The sequence below is a fragment of the Cynocephalus volans genome, chromosome 9 (genome assembly GCF_027409185.1).
Source record: "Cynocephalus volans isolate mCynVol1 chromosome 9, mCynVol1.pri, whole genome shotgun sequence".
In the NCBI taxonomy this organism is placed as follows: Eukaryota; Metazoa; Chordata; class Mammalia; order Dermoptera; family Cynocephalidae; genus Cynocephalus; species Cynocephalus volans.
The window spans coordinates 151,171,134-151,188,794 of NC_084468.1; the positions used below are offsets into that span (position 1 = coordinate 151,171,134).

A 17,661-nucleotide genomic window follows, 5' to 3' on the forward strand; every position below is an offset into this window, starting at 1 on the left:
CCTCAAAATCCTGCGATGCTCAGTACTTAGATGACCTGTTGCTATGGTCTCCCACTAAGGAGTGCTCTGAAATGGACTCAATCTACCTCTTACAGCAACTTTCACATAAAGGTTACAAAGTTTCAACAAAAAGAACTTCAGTTTTCAAGGGAAAAGGCCCACTATTGAGAATATGACCTGAATGAAGAGATTTCCCTCTTGCCTGAGAGAATAAAAACTATTAAAAGTTTTCCCCAGCCTACATCCAAAAGACATTTAAGAGGTTTTCTCAGACTTGGAGGATACTGCAGATAGTGGGTCCCAAACTTTTCCCTAAGAGCCTCACCATTGTACAAGCTCACCAGAAATGCAGCACCAGAGACTTCACCTTGTGAAGATAGTCATGAGCAGGCTTTTAACCAAGTGAAACTGGCTTTACAATAGTGCCCTGCTTTAGGGTTTACAAATTATACTAAACCTTTCACCTTGCTTGTTCATGAGGCTAACAAGCAGGCATTAAGAGTTCCTACTCAAGAACATGGGGGAAAGCATAGGCCCATTGCATGTTACAGCTTGAGATTAGGCTCAGTAACTAAGGCATATCCTTGCAATTAGACCCCATAGATAGGGCACAGCCTAATTAGTTAAAAGCAGTAAGAGCAGCAGCCAGATTGGTAGAGGTTTCATTTGAATTGGTCTTAGGGAACAAGCTTTTTGCAAGTGTCACATGCACTGGAAAGTTTATTAAATTCCATTCAAATTCAGCATTTTTCAGCAAGTAGACTAATATCTTATGAAATTCTAATCCTGTCCCCTTAATCTGCTTTTAAAATGCTGCAGCCTACTTAACCCTGCTACTCTAATACGTCTACCTTACAATGGTGAGGACCACGATTGTGAGTGTAGTATTGGAATTAGTGGTCCGCGGTGTTGATTTATGAGATACTCTATCGGATGACCCTGAGTTCATACATTTTGTTGATGTTATGTAAAAACTCATAAGGAAAACTTTTTAGGCAGGGTATGCTGATACAACCCAAAATGAGTTAATAGAGAAAAAACTCTTCCCCAATTTAAATCAGCCCAAACTGCAGAGCTTTTTGCTCTTATTCAAGCTTGTTATTAGCTAAAGATAAGGAAGTAAATATTTACACAGATAGCAGATATTCCTTTGTAGTCGTTCACAATTTCATCATGTTATGGAAACAAAGAGGTATTTTAACTTCTAACGGGACCCCTATGGAGAACCGACTCCAAGTAGACGAGCAACTTGTGCTTACACCAGGGATTGCCATTATTAAGACTGAAGCCCATACCTGTAAAATTGAACAGGAGTATCAAGGGAATACTTTGGCAGATTTTCGTGCTAAGTCAGCTAGTACCGAAATCGTGAAGATCTGCAATCTGAATGAGCTCCATAAGATCGATCCAAGTCAACTCTTCCATGATGATTTATTTTAAGAAGCACACAGTGCACCTGATTTGGAGAAACAGAATCGGTATCTTAAAGAATGTAAATTCAGTATTAAATGTGAACTTACGAAGGGCCTGCATGGCTTCCTGGTCCTCCCTGAGTCCTCGAAGCTTCCACTGGTAAGAACTTTGCCCTCCGCAACTCATCACGGAATGGGCAAGATAATCCAAATTATGAGAAAGTACTGGTGGAGGTGACTGTTCTAAAATTGCTAAAATGGTTTATAACTGATGTTTAGTTTGTTAAACCTATAATCCTGGGAAGACAATAGCAACTTCAGGTGGTAATTAAAATATTAAAAACAAACAAACAAATGAAAAACTTCAGGCGGTCTATTTCCGCCACCTGATGGGCCATTTGAACATTGACAGAGGCTCCTCTCAGTGGTGTATCAATATGTTCTTGTAATAGTCTGCGTGTTTTCTGCTTGGTTAGAAGTTTTCCCATGTAAGAAAGCTGATGCTGTGATAGGCCTAAGAAGTTATTACAAAGCACGTTTCTTTAAGGGGAGTGGGACCCATTTTACTGGGCAAATTCTAAAGCAGTTAAACAAGGTATTACAAACACAGTGGCTACACCATTGACCTTCATCCTTGGTCTTCTAGAAAGGTTGAAAGGACAAATGGCATTTTAAAACTGAAACTGGCAAAGTTAACTGAATCAGCTGCATGGCTTTGGCAATTAGATCCACTCCCGCTGGGAAACACGGACTGACCTCTTATGAAATAGTTACTGAAAGGCATATGCCCTTAATAATGGAACCTCATGTTATCTCCAGCTTTTAAAAATCCTGATACGACTAAATACTGTTAGACTTTAATGCATTATGTCAAGGTATATTCTCACCAGATAAAAAAGTTTTCCTGATCCACTGACTGAAAATCCAGTCCTTCATAGTCTAGAGCATGGAGACTGGCTCTTTTGCAAAAAAACATCAGAGAACTGCCCTTGAACCCCATTGCAAAGAACCACACCATGTTCTTCTCAGTACCCACACTGCAGCGAAGCTTCAGGGCTTTGAAACTTGGGTCCCTATCTCACAACTCAGAAGGACCTCTCCAGATTCTTGGAACAGTATACCTGTTGGAGACTTTAAGGTAAAGCTGACAAGGAAAACATTTTACTAAAAGCAGACAACATCTTAGACATGGATAGCTGTCTCAAGACATCAGAACAAGACTCTTCATCGTAATGAGACTCTTGCCCCTCCTAACTTTTTCTTGTTTATGCCTACTTTTTGCTTTGCAGGATAACACTGTGGTTAGAACTTGATAATCAGTATGAAATGTTGGATCTCTTATGCCAAACCTAGATATTTACATGATCTAAGAGATCCTTTAGTCCACTTAGTGGTTAACTTTAACATTCTTAATGCAACTGTTTGTTTAAATTATATTAAGGGGGATGGCTGGTTGGCTCCATTGGTTAGAACGCAGTGTTTTAACTCCGAGGTCAAGTGTTTGGATCCCCTACCGGCCAGCCACCAGAAACCAAACAAATAAATGCACAGTATTAGTGGTCCCTTTTATAGAGCCAGATTTCTGGACCCACTTGTTCTCTGTTCCTGCTTTGGTTTGGCCCAGTCACGGGATGCCAGATTGCTATTAAGCTGAGCAAGGAGTCTGTGCAGTTGCTGATACCTTTTGCAGCACATGTATAAATACATCGGGTATTGTAGAGATTTGGTTACAAAAAAATTAGCAGGCTATTTCGTTAAAACTGGTGGACTCCTCATCTGGTTTATTACGTTATCTATCCTGTTTTAGTTGATTTGGTTCATGGAGACCCTGGTTAAGGGGTGTACTCCAATCTCTTGGTCCTGAGAGTCATAACAGTAGTCTCCCTCGTGTGCTGTATTATCTCAAAAGTTTTAAATGTTTGCATGCAGCCATCATTAGACATCTCTTTTGGGCTGAAATGACAAAAACTCAAAGAAATATGTAATCATGAGGACACCATAACCCATGAATGACATGTTGAGACTGGAAATCTAAAATGATGGTAACTGAGAGTAGCACTGATGCCTTAAAATTTGGCCAAACTCTCACCTAGATGACAGCCTGACTAAAATGAGGGTTTTAAATAAAAATTGTAGGAGGCCATCGAATTGGACGAGGCTCCTGTACTGGGCCCAGCAGACAGAACCAGTATGGAGTCACGCATCCTAAACGAAACTGCATCACTTAGGAGCACGCTCGTGTAACCAATAGCCCAGTTTCAGTGAGTTCCAGCAGCTGAGCTTCAGTCAGTTGTAGGTGGCCAGCTGGTTCACATGAGCTGTAACCAATTAAGTTGTCCTTCTTGCCTCACTGCCATTTTCTGTCCATAAATGCTGCATGACCATGCGGCAGGCAGGAGCTCTTCCAACTGTTCTGGTTATGAGGGCTGCCTGATTCACAAATCAATTTTTTTCACTCAAATAAACTCTGATAAATTTAAACTTGATTAAAGCTTTCCCTTTTTAACAAACTGTCATCACCTGGGATCCCTCCACTTCCCAAATCATTACAGTCATTTACCACATAATGATGTTTTGGTCAATGATGGACTGCAAATATGACAGTGGTCCCATAATATTATAATACTGTATTTTTTTTTTTTTTTTGACCGGTAAAGGGATCGTAACCCTTGGCTTGGTGCCGTCTGCACCACGCTCAGCCAGTGAGCTAACTGGCTGTCCCTATATAGGATCCAAACCCGTGGCCTCCGTGCTACCAGAGCCGCACTCTCCCGAGTGAGCCACGGGGCCGGCCCTAATACTGTATTTTTTACTGTACCTTTTCTATGCTCAGATATGTTTAGATACACAAATTCCATTGTGTTACAATTGCCTGCAGTATTCAGTACAATGACATGCAGTACAGGTTTATAGCCTAGGAGCCATAGGCTATAATATAGCCTAGGTATGTAGTGGGCTACACCATCTAGGTTTGTTAAAGTGCAGTCTGTGATATTCACACAATGACAAAATTGTCTAAAGACACATTCCTCAGAATGTATCCCCGTCTTTAAGTGATGTGTGACTTTAATTCAGGCATTCCCCTCTTACCCTCTGTCCACATGTTTTTCCTTCTAACCTCCAGTTCAACTGCTCTAGCGTGACCACCCACTGGCCTCAGAGGGAACCCTAGTCCACTGACATCTGTAATTTTCCTCACTCGTCAGCATTTCCCAGGCTGGCCGGTTAGCTCAGTTGGCTAGAGCGCAGCCTTATAACTCATCAGCATTTTCCCTGTCCAGCTTAGATTCTTCAGTTCACTACTGCCTTTTGATTTTCACTGAAGCCATCTGGGCAAATTGTCAGCCTTGAATAAATCCAAAGACCTATTTCCTTGTGGCTCCCCTTTGAGCAGTCTGTTGTTGCTGGAAGAGGGTTTCAAAATAGTACAGGTTGGTCCTATTGTAAACCTATGACCACACATCTCTAGTAAGCCTCAACACTGCCCAGGATCTATCCACCTTTCTCCTTCCCAAACCCCACAATGACTACTCAAAATCCCCTAGGCTTCCCTCGTTTTCTTTATCCCACCTCAGCAGATGATCTTACCTTGTTCTTTAGGGAGAGAAGGAAAACCATGAGTAGGATCTCTCATCTTGTACCAACACAAAGCATGGGAAAAGGAAATATACCATCCATCCATCCATCTCCATCTCCATCCAGCTCCATCTCCATCCATCCATCCATCCATCTCCATATCCATCCATCCATCCACCCATCTATATCTCCATCCATCTCCATCTCCATCCATCCATCCATCCTTCCATCCATCCATCCACCCATCTACAATTCCATCCATCCATCCATCCATCTATCCATCCATCTCCATCCATCCATCCATCATCCATCCATCCACCCATCTATCCATCCATCTCCATCCATCCATCCATCATCCATCCATCCACCCATCTATCCATCCATCTCCATCCATCCACCCATCTATCCATCCATCTCCATCCATCCATCCATCATCCATCCATCCACCCATCTATCCATCCATGCATCCATCCATCCATCTACCCATCTAGCCAACCACTCACCCACCCAATCCCTTCATCCACTCATCCTCCCTCTCTCCCTTCCTCCCTTTCTTCTGGTTATGATGTCATTGAAGACCACTCCCTGAGTCTGTTTTTGGATGCCTTTACTTCCCGCATTTTCAGGAACCATAGACACGAGTAATTCTCCCCTTTCCTGTACATTTAACTTTTCCTTCTCAGCTGAGTCCTTTCCAATGGCTTTTTACACTCTCTCATTCATTAAAACCTTCTCCCTTCCTACCATGGCCCTCTCTTGTTTCTACCCCTTCCCAGCCAAATGCTTCAGAAGTGCTTATCCCGTGTCTTCACTGCACACTTGCTTCTGGTCATCTCTATGCTGGCTCTGCCCTGTCAGTGCAAACACAACTTTCACTGAGGGCCCCAAGGACCTTTGTGCTGCCAGACCCAATGCACACATTTTCTTTTCTATCTTGACCTCTCTGCAGCTGTCAATGCTGTGGGCCTCCCACATTCTCTCCCTTCCCCATCCTGCTCCATATTGCATGTGCCTGGCCCCGCAGACCCCATTTCTCAGGCTCCCTTGCCTAGCGAGCAGCTTCCAGTTTATTCAGGCACTGGGATGCCCTGGTGGGAGACAGGAGGGAGAGCGAACCTCAGGGAGGAGCCAGGGTGTCCCTATTTCTCTCTGCCTTGGGCAGCATCTCCAGGAATGGCTGCAGCCCCACCTTGATCCACACTCCTCCTAGGCAGTCCTGCTGGTTTCCATTCTTTTAGGTTTTATCTCCTGCTGGGTAGAGCTCCAGCTTCTGAGGTCTGCAATAAGGAGCAGAGCGGGTAAGGGTGAGAACCAGAGCTTCAAGCAGCCAGGCATGTGACTGACAGTGCTGAGTGCTGTAGAGAAGTCAAGATGGGGAAGGGAGCGTGCACATTAGACCAGGCTGCACCAAAGTCCTCGGTGTCCCGCCTTCCCCTCATCCCCGCAGCCTTCAGGGTAGTGCAGGCTTGCTGTGGCCCCCAATCTCTGGGCTGCTCACCACTTCTTGCTTGTCCCTTCAGCTCTTCCAACAGTTTTGTAACCACTGCTTCATATGAAATTGCCTCCCTGGAGCAACTCGAGGAGGCTCGCTCCTAGCTGGATGGCACCAGATCATCTGTGGCTCTTTGGTCTACTCTCCACCCTAGAAGAGGGTGCACAGGAGAATGACGTGGAAGGACCACTTTCCTCTCTGTGTCTGCCTTCCAGTTCGGTTAATCCACTAGAACATGCTGCAGGGAGGCCAGAGGAGGAAGGGAGGGAGGTTCCCTATTCCTGAGTCCCCTGTGGCCGCTATGCCCCCAACCATGGTCTCTACACACTGCTGTCCTCCAGGTTCTGCCAAATGCTCCACTCCCCAATTGTGCAGGGCCTGGGGTCGTGGCTCTGCTGCCACTGGCCAGGGTGCTGCGCTGTCCTGTGCCGCAGACCTGTGTCTTGCACTGCTCACTTGTCTCCTCGCCAGGCTCTCTGCCTCTTGTAGGCTCCTGGGTGATTTCCTCAAACTCAGACACTGCTGCTGCTGGAGTCAGGATCCAGCTTGCAAATGCCAGGCCCAGGACCAGAGCGAGCTGGGACAGAGTTTTCAACAAGGCCCAATGGCTCCTTTAGGCTTTGTGATGCTAAATGGTCTCTCTCTATGAAATTATGGTAAAGGCTGGTAGAAATTGGTGTTTAAAAAATTATTATTTTAAATTGTGGTAAAATACACATAACAAAATTTACCATCTTACCCATTTTTAAGTGTCCAGTTCAGTGGCATTAAGTACATTCACGTTATTGTGCGACCATGACCACCATCCAGCTCAGAACGTTTTCACCTTCTCATCTGAAACTCTGTCCACGTTAAACACTAACTCTCCCTTGCCCCAGCCCCTGGCACCAACCCTTCTACTTTCTGTCTCTATGAATCTGACTACTCTGGGGACCTCATATAAGTGGAATCATATAGTATCTGTCCTTTTGTGTCTGGCTAATTCACTAGTACAACTTCCTTAAGGTTCGTCCATGTTGTAGCACGTGTCACAATTTCCTTCCCTTTTAAGGTTGAATAGTACTTCAGGAAATTAATTTTTTAAGATATTCTTACTTTGCAAAATAAAAAATTGAAAACCTCATGTCAGTTAGCAAAATGCTTTTGAAATTGTCCCGGCCTATTAGATCGTAGTGTCTGGTTACCACTGGACCACAGTGTGAAATCGAGTCCTCATCCCCACGTGGCAGCTCCTCGAGACTCTTGCTCTCCCCAGCACCTGTCACACAGCTGTGTGGCAAGCAATGCTTTCTCGTTGTTCCTCAGAAATGACCCTCACCCCCACCTCCACACACCAGCACATTCATTCTTATGATTCTCTGCATTTGTAACATCTTTCTCATTTTTTCCCAATTAAATTTATCCCAGTCCAGTCAGGCCTTCTCCCCAAGGGAGGTCGGGTGCACCCAGGCCCCCTTTCTTAATGTCTCTGCCACTGACAGTCACATTCCTCCCCACCTGTGATTTCTGCTGCATCTGCACCTTTATCTACCCACTGGGCTACGAGCACCCAGAGGAGAGAGACTCTTTTCTCACGTATTCAGGAGCTCCACAGTGAGTGAGGCTGTGTGAGGGCCAGGAGCTGTCCCAGGCCCAGGGGACACAAGCAGGAAATGACCCCAGGCTTTGACTTAACATGGGGTCAGTGGGCTCTGCCAGAGGCTGGAGAGGCCCTCGCAGGAGAATGGCTATAAACTTTGCCACCACATCTTATCTCTTCAGTGTCATTTTTGTTTGTATTTCCAGGTCCTCAGATGAATTCCGGTTCAAGGCACAAAAGGCCAACTCATATTTTTATCCATACGTAAAAATCGCATGTTGGGCACTTTTAGGAAGAGATATGGAGAACACTATCCTGGAATCTCGGTTCCCACTGGGGAGAGGTCCTAAAGGTGGGGCGTCAGGTGACACCAGGAGCAACTCGTGAGGTGGGGTGGAAGCATCTGAACAGGAGGTCTCAGGAGCTGGGCAGAGCGGAACACCTGTGAAAGGTGTCAGACTCAGAGTGGAGTCACGTGTGTTGAAACCTGACAAGTAGAGCCAAGGAAGGCCGTGAAGGGAGGGTCTCATGCACAGATTCCTGATAACAAGACCCATCATAAAAGACTGTGCAAAAAGCACAACCTTGCACAAAGGCCTTTGCAGCTTTACAAATAAAAAAACACTTATGCTAGGACATCTTCCCAGGAACTGCCTGTCCAACCTCGGACTGGCGTCATTCTTCTTATTGATCCTTGTAGCTGAGGATAGTTATTCCAAAACAATTATGTAATCCTCCATGATTTTTCCTTTAAAACCCCCTGTCCTTCCTTTACCTCCCTGAATATGCACATAGTTTATTATGGCACACATATTCCCATTGCAACACCCTATTCCCCAATAAACATCATTTTCTTTTACAGAGTCTCTCTGCCTGTTATTTAGGATGACATCCCAAATTTAAAAGAAAATTCAGGTCACTTATCCTACCCACTTTGATTTCTCAAAGACCATAGACTTTAAGGTCAATGTTTTCTTTGCAGCACACACACAGCACCCAGTTATTGAATTCCCAAACAACAAACTGAATCTTCCTTACACAGCAGAAAAAGAATCCATGTCTCTATCCATCTGGCAACCCATCCATGCAGGTCTAAACCAGACTCACCCTCTAAACTGTCTCTGGATTGGAACAGTAGCCCCTCATTCCCTTACCCACAATGCAGGGCTGCGCAAGCATGCACCCAGTCACCAAGAGTCCTGCAGAAAGTATCCACCCACACTCACCAGGGCGCCTCTCCTGCACCAGGGCCCACGCAGGGTGCTGTGATACACAGACGAAACAGACCCTGTCCCTGCTTTCACGGGTCTTGCAGCCGAGAGAGACAGAGGGACAGACAAGCATATGGACAGTTACATTAGACTGTGATCTATGCTATGAATGAGAGAATTCCCAAGGAGGAGGACTGGGGGGAGGCTTCCCAAAGGAGACGATGCCCAGCCCATCCACGAAGCATAAGCAGAGCTCAGCTAGATCGTGTCAAGGGACAGGGCATTCCTGGCATGGTGAGCTGATGTGGCAAAGGAGGGCTTCAGTATGATTTATTCAGAGAGTGTCATGTAGTCCTGGGACACAGGAGAGCTGCTTCTGCCACTCTCTGACCTCAAGCCTCAGTTTCCCTATCTGGTTAATGAAAGGATGGATTCACAAGCCACACACTGTCACTTCCACATATTTCATTTGCTAGAAGCAAGTCGCTAAGTCCAGCCCACACTCAAGGGGAGGGGAACTGAGCTCCATTTCTTGAAGGGAGGAATAGCAATGAGTTTTAAAACTACCACAGTCCACATACTGGCGACAGGTTATTTACATTTCTCCCATGTGCAAAATACACTCACCCCTCTAAACATCCCCTAAAAGCATCATCCCCCTAGAGAATCAGCTCAAGCCCGGAATCTCTGCATCTCCGGCAAGTCCAGATGAGACTCCTTGGGAGCATTTCCTTAACTGTCGCTTCTTGAGTACTGCTGCTCTCAGTCTGAAGACTTGTGAACTCAAGAGAAAAGTTCCTGTGACTCTCCCTGCACCTGCCTACCACACAGCGGTGGGACAGGCAGAGGACAGCCACTACGGACATCCTGCTCAACAAGAGCCGAGGATGGGAGGCGCTCAGGCGTCACGAGCCCGTCGTGATTCTGAAATCCTGCTGGGCAGATGCTCGAAGTTTCTTGATTAGGGCTCCGTCCGACTGTGTGTAAGTGATTCTCCATGTTTTGGTTCTGCCTTTTGGAATCTTTGTTCTGCTTCCTGAGTTGTCCTTTATTTTCCATAAGATGCAGCCCATGTCTGCATCTATGTAATTTCTCAGTCCGTGTCCTGCCGGTAGAATGGGGAAGTCCATAGGTCTCTTTTTATTTGGTACCGTCTCTGACCCTTTCAGTCCAAGCTGGCACTGTTTTGCCAATGTAAATATTTTAAAAACTTTGTGTGTCTTCTGTGAATCTCACTGAGGCTTACTCCTTTAGACAACTGTCAAGCTCACAAATCTCTTTGAGATAAGCTCTTCCCTCTTTGGCTTTTGCTAAGAATGCTGATGAATGACAACTTTAAGCTTCGTAGAAGCCCTATTTTTAACTGAATACTCTGTAGTGTCCCTTTGATCCTTTTGAGGACTCAACAAAGGATTTCATGGCCATACCCTGGTTTCACCTTAGACCTTCTTGTCCTGGTAAGGGCCTGCATTTAATCTTTGTCTGGAAGCTGTTAATTTTAGCATCATTTGACATCTGGAGAAGCTGGGAATTTTCAAAGCCAGCAAGTGTCGTTTCTTTTTTATCTAACAGCTCTTTTTTTTGGCTTACCTCTCTTCTCCCACATTTTAGTAGAGAGCAAGAGGAAGCCAGGAGTCAGCTCCAGCGTCCCGCCTGGAAATCTCCTCAGCCCGACCACCCAGTCCATGTGGCCACTCTTCACTTCCCACATTACTGCAGAACACTTTCTGCTTCAACTTCCCTCCTCTCCTGCTCTGCACCCTTAAGAGTATGGCTCCCTCTCTGATTTCCTAACACACTTTGTTGGTGTCCAGCCTCCAGGCTGTTGTCTCTGGTTCCTGCCACCTGTCATTCTGCCTTCTCTGTCTAGCTTCAAAGTCCGGATCACACTACTTCCCAGTCCAGGCCCCCGACCTTCAGTCATTTATCCTACAAATTTTATTCAACACCTTCTGCATTACACTTGGTGTTGGGGAATTCCCAGGAGACTAAGATAGTCTTTGACTTCATGCTTCAGCAGGGAAGGCATGTTAATCAAATAACCCCAGAAGCACTGATAAAATTGCAAGCGTAGGGGCTTCATGAAGGAAAATGAGAGGCCTCTCTGTGATCATATAATGGTGGGAATCTGCCCTAGTGGTGCTGCAGTTAGGGAAAGGTTCCCTGAAGATGTGGCATTCTACTAGGAACTTCCTGAAGTATGAGTGGGTTCCATTGAGGCAGATGAAGAGCAACAGGAAGTTCACGTGCAGGAGGTCAGTGCACGTGAAGAGCAGCTGGGAGACCCGGAGGCTGGAGCATAAAGAAAAAGGCTGGAGGACTCAGCAGGGACAGGTCACCCCGATCCCGGGTGTCCTTTAACAAACATTTATTTAGCAACTACTATGTGACATGACTGTGTGTTGGGGATACAACAGTGAATACACCTCACAAGTTTCCTGCCCTGAAAGAGCTTACAGTCCAGTGGGACAGACAGACAATAAACAGATAAAGAAACAAGGCAGTATCAGATATACAGTGCTGTGAAGGACATAAGACAGGTGATGTGACAGGGACAGCCCAGGGACTTCCTTAGATTGTGCAACCTGAAGCATCTTCTCTAAGGCATTTGGTATTTGACATCTGACCTAGGAGCTGCCGTGAGAAGGTGAAGGGAGCCTGCCCTCTGTAGTATCAGAGAACATTCAAGGCAGAGCCCGTGTGAAGGCCCTGGCTGGAGCAAGCTTGGTGTGTTCTGGCACTGGGTAAAGGGCCAGGTGGCTGGGACTCAGGTAGAGAGAAGCCTCAAAAGACATGAGGCTTGGAAGGGCACAGTGGAGCCCCGCAGCAGGTGTGGTGGGACGGTGTTGCAGGTGGAAGGAGCCACCTGGACAAAGGCTTGCTGTCAGGAAACATGTACAGATTTATCATCCCATATATTCTTTTTTCCTGAGAGGAACAGGTGACCCTGCCTAAGACAGGGTTGATGAGGTTCCCCAGGGAGCCAGGGGAGGTGTGGGCAGCAGGGGAGCTGTCCGCACCCGGACTAGGAGGAAAAAAGAGCAGAGAAGGGGAACTGCTCAGAGGAAAACCAGGGACTGGAGAGGCGGGCCTGGCGCTGGGCAGGCCAAAACCCAGATATCCACTGGGACACCAGCTGCTGACTGAGGGTCTGTCTCTCCCAGGAGGCTGCAAGTCCAGGGTGGCCCGCGACTGCCTCTGTGGGCGGCTGCAGCACGGGGGAGATGCCTGGCACGTTGCTCTTGACTGAATGAATGAATGAGCGGATGAAATTAACCGGTTTGGCGAGGCCTTCCTCTTGTCAGCTCAGCCTCTCCAGGGACTCAGAGCTCCCAGCACTGCTGGGTCCTTGGGCCTTCTCAAAGTCCTGGGAATTCTCCAAGGGTCCATAGCAAGTGTTCTTGCCCTAAGCTGCAATGAGTCGGGCTGTGCTGGGCAGTCCTTAGTAAAGTCTGGGCATTTTCAGACCAGAGCGGGCCCAGCCACTGTCACAAGGCCAGCGAGAGCCCTCCCCTCCCCCACCTGGCGTGACTCTCCGCCCGCCCGGCGCCCCTCCCATCGCGGGCTCTGGCCGTGGCGGTGGCTTGCAGATTGGCGGGGGCGGGTCCCACCTCCTGACTGCCCCGGGCGGGTCTGTGCCACTCCCGGTCCCGGTCCCGAGACCGCGGCTCGCAGAGGTCCCATCCGCCTGCGGCACCTGCACTTCTTCGTGTACCTGGTGAGTCCCCACGCGCCTCGAGAGCGGCCGCAAGCTCTGTAGGAGGTGGGTGGTCCCAGCCTGCTGCTCTGGGGCTCCAGGGACTCTGGGGCTCCGGGGACTCTGGGCTCCGGGACTCTGGGCTCCGGGACTCTGGGGCTCCGGGGACTCTGGGGCTCCCGGGACTCTGGACTCCGGGGACTCTAAGGCTCCGGGGACTCTGGGCTCCAGAGACTGTAAGGCTCCGGGGACTCTGGGCGCGGGTCCCACCACTAGGGCTCCTAGGGGGCCCCGAGCCTCGCCGCGGGGACGCCGGGCTTGGCCTCCCGGTAGGTCCGGGCTTTTCCTCGGAGCAGCTGAGCCTCCGGCCGGGCCAGGGGTCCCCAGGCTAGAGAACCGGGCGCTGAGGTGGCCCGCCAGGACCTGGGGGCCGGGTTGGCTGTGGTGTGGGCTTTACCGCCCCGGTTTACAGAGGAGAACACTGAGAGTGGGAGAGAGAGGGACAGCCGAAGGTGACGCGACGGTCAGTGGCAGAGGGTCAGCTTGTCCCCTGTCCTCTTTTCTGAGCCCCTCACCCCAGTCTCGGGACTGAAAGGTCCTCCCTGATTGGCCAAACCGGGGGGCCCGGCCCGAGGGCCTCCTGTGATTGGAGGAGTCGCCCCAGAGCCGCTCCGCCCCTGCGGGCTGCGGGGACAGGAGGTCCGGCTCCGGCCCGGCCCAGGCCCGCGGGACCCCTGTCCGGGCTGCTCCCTGCACACCTTCCGAGAGAGGCGAGAATGTCCCTGGGCTGCGGGCGGAGAGGAAAGGTCACGAGTCTCCTGAGACTTGGGGCTGAGGGGTTAGGGCTGTGGCATCAGGTGGCCGCTTCTCTGGGACTTTGGACTGTTCGGCTCTGGCTTCTTGTCTGTAAACCTGGGAGGGGCGCTAAGTAACAGCGCGCACGTCCTACGGCTGCCCGAGATGGCCCTAGAAACCCTCGGTGACTGTTGGCTGCTGTCGTTCCTGGCATTAACACGACAGTGCGCAGACAGTACTGTGACGCCCCTTGTAGCGACAAGGACGTCCAGGCTCAGAGATGGAAACGATTCAACCGGGGTTGAACTGAGGTTTGCAGGCTCCGGGGGACCAGGTCGCTGTACCATGGCCTGTGCTGTGGGAGAGACGGGTGACCTCAAGGGGACCCCTGCTGTGGAGGGACAAAGTGATCCCGCTGCCTGCTAGGTGCCGGGCTAAACAGGCTGATTTTAGGCGAGGGTCAGCCTTGGGTCTTCCAAAGGTTAGTTGGGGGGATGGGCCAGATCGTGGCCGAACCCCAGCCGCTCAGGTGAGCTCCTGCCACACGCTGGAGCTGCGTCCCTCCGTGGGTCCCAGGAACTAGTGGCGCAGAGCTGCCGTTCCTGCAGCGGGGCCCAGCTCGGGCAGGGACTGGCATCGGGGTCCCAGGGAGCAGGGCCTGGGATGGGGGATCAGGGTAGGAGGCCTGGTAAGCGCCGACCGCGTTGCTGCAGCCACAGCAGCCTCACAGCAGCCCTATGGCACCACCCGGGGAAAGGACACCGAGCAACTCCCGGCTCCTCCCCCTCAAGGGCCAAAGGTCCCGGTTGGCTGAGGCCCCTCCCACCGCTCCGGTCCCTGCCAAGCTCAGCTTCCTTGGACTGTGACAACAGCCCCCCGGGGTGGCTACCTTGACTTTGCCTCCCTGCAGCCAAAGGATCTTTTTATTTTTCAGTTCCCCTTGATTCTTTCCACAGGTGATACATGTTCCATATAGAAAAAGCCAAAGCATTCTGGTTAAGGAAAAAAAAAAAAATGCAGTCATTTAAAAAACCTGAGTCCCAGAAACCTCCACCCAGTGACTTTTGACACTGCAGTGTGAATCCTTCCAGGCCTTCACACAGCAAATGAACGCGCCGCACGAGCACGCGCAGACGTACACAGGCGCGCACACGCCGTGCACGTGCACACTTCTGCCTTACAAAATTAGGGTGGTTTGTTACCTGTCGGAGTATTTTACTGATATATCCCTGGACAGCAAACAGTATGTTGTCATTTCTAAGTGCCATGGTCTACCCAGTGTGAGTTAACGTAACTTAAAAATACACATCTGTATTTGCTTGTCCACGTGTTATTTAAAAGGGCAATTGATGAGTCAGGAGAAATGAACGATTTCCACTTTCCCTCCAAAGACTTTGCACCAGTTTATTGTCCATTTTCTCACAACGTAGCCAACATTGGATATTTAAATCATTTTAAATATCTGCCAATTTTATAGGAGAAATATAGCCCCTTATTTTATTTGCATTTCTTTGGGTACTTGTGATTGAACACATTTTTGTCTACTGGTGGTATTTTTTTTTTTTTCTTTTGGAAAATTTTTTCAGAGACATGTAAAATCTCCATGTATCAAAATTTATCACATACTTTATTTTACATTTTTTCTTTAGTGTCTGGCTTGTAAAGTCCAATATTTGCCAATATTTTCTAATACTTTAATGTTTTCTTTTTATATTTGATTTTTAAATATTAATTTTTTAACCCAGTTAGACTGTATCCTGGAGTAAGATGTGAACTATAATTCTAGATTTATTTATTTAGATTAATACACTATTTTAAGAGCAATTTTAGGTTTACAAAAGATCGAGTGCAGAGTACAGAGAGCTCCCATATGCTCATCTGTCCCTCCCCCCTGTCCCCTATTATTAACATCTTGCATTTGTGTGGTGCGTTTGTTATACTTGATAAGCCAATATGGGTACAGAATTAACTGTAAGTCCACAGTTTACATTAGACTTCACTCTTGGTGTTGTGCATTCTACAGATTTTGACAAATGCATAATGACATGTACCCACTGTTTCAGTGTCATAAAGAGTAGTTTCACTGCCCTAAAAATCTGTGCTCACCTATTCATCCCTCTCCTGTGCCCCCAACCCCTGGCAACCACTAACCTTTTTACTGTCTCCTAAGTTTTGCCTTTTATAGAATGTCATATAGTTAGAATTACACAGTATGTAGTCTTTTCAAGTTTCTTTCACTTAACAACATGCATTTAAGTTTCCTCCATGTCTTTCTGTGTCTTGACAGCTCATTTCTGTTTATCAGTGAATAACATTCCATTGTATGGATGTGAGTGTACCACAGTTTATTTATCCATTCACCTACTAAAGGACATCTTGGTTGCTTCCAGGTTTTGACAATTATAAGTAAAGCTGCTATCAACGTTTGCATGCAGGTTTTTGTGTGCACATCAGTTTTCTAGTCATTTGAGTAAATACCAAGGAGAAAGATTGCAGGATCACATGTAAGAGTGTGTTCAGTGTTATAAGAAACTACCAAACTGTGCTCCAAAGTGGCTGCACCATTTCTCATTTCTACCAGCAGCAAATGAGAGTTCTAGCTGCTACGCATCCTCACCAGCATGTGGTGTCATCAGTGTTCTGGATTTTAAACCTTCTAATAGGTGTGTACTGGTATCTTATCGTTGCATTTTAATTTGCAATCAGTGATGATTTATGATGTTGAGCTTCTTTATCTAGCTTATTTGCCATCTGTATATCTTCTTCGGCGAGGTGTCTGTTAATATCTTTTGCTCATTTTTTAATTGGGTTGCTTGTTTTCTTATTGTTGAGTTTTAAGAGTTCTTCGTGTATTTTAGAAAACAGTCCTTTATCAGATATGCATTTTGCAGAGATTTTCTCCCTGTGGCTTGTCTTTTCACTCTCTTAACAGTGTCTTTTGCAGAGCAGAAGTTTTTAATTTTAATAAAGTCCAATTTATCACTTTTTTTTCTGTGATGGACTGTGCTTTTGGGTAAAATCCAAGCTTTGGCAATTACAAATAAAGCTGCTATAAACATTCGTGTGCAGATTTTTGTGGGGGCATGTTTTCAGCTCCTTTGAGTAGGTACCAAAAAGTACGATTGCTGGACCTTATGGTAAGAATATGTTTACTTTTATAAATATAAAACTGTCTTCCAATGTACACGTACCATTTTGCATTCCCACCAGCACTATATGAAGATTCCTCTTGCTCCATATCCTCACCAGCATTTGGTAGTGTCAGTGTTTTGGATTTTGTTCATTCTAATAGAGATATAGTGTATTTTATTGTTGTCTGCATTTCCCTGATGTGGAATATCTTTTCATCTGCTTACTTGCCATCTGTATATCTTCCTTGATTAGGTGACTGCTCAGGTCTTTGGTTCATTTTTTAATCAGGTTGTTTGATTTCTTGTTGCTGAGTTTTAAGAGTGGTTTGTACATTTTGGATAATAGTTCTTTCTCAGATATATCTTTCACAAATGTTTTCTTCCAGGCTCTAGATTGTCGTTTCATTCTCTTGATGTGTTCTTTGCAGAGTAGAAATTCTTAATTTTAATGAAGTCTAGCTTATCAATTCTTTTTTTTCATGGGTCCTTTGATGTTGTATGTAAAATGTCTTCCCAAGGCCCAAGGTCATCTAGATTTTCTATGTTATCTTTTAGGAGTTTTTATAGTTTTGTGTTTTTACACTATAGACCTATAGGTCTGTGATCCATTTTGAGTTAATATTTGTGAAGAATGTAAGGTCTGTCACAATTCATTTTTGTTTTTCTGTTTTTTTGGTCTGTGGATGTCCAGTAGTTCCAGCACCATTTGCTGAAGAAGCTCTCTTTTCTCCATCGTATGCCTTTGCAAAGATCAGTGGACTGCATTTA

At 46.9% G+C, this 17,661-nt stretch overlaps 1 protein-coding gene across 2 annotated transcripts in view; it reads left to right on the plus strand.

Annotated features, from left to right (window-relative positions):
- Positions 1-12,907: 12,907 nt before the first annotated feature.
- ALDH1L1 (aldehyde dehydrogenase 1 family member L1) overlaps positions 12,908-17,661 on the plus strand; it is a 96,505-nt gene continuing 91,751 nt past the window's right edge. The window contains exon 1 of one of the 2 annotated variants that reach the window (XM_063107348.1): positions 12,908-12,988. The gene's annotated coding sequence lies outside the window, so the exon portion shown is untranslated. Of the gene's footprint in view, positions 12,989-13,014; positions 13,034-17,661 lie in introns of those variants that run through there. The other variant, XM_063107349.1, reaches the window with a different exon arrangement.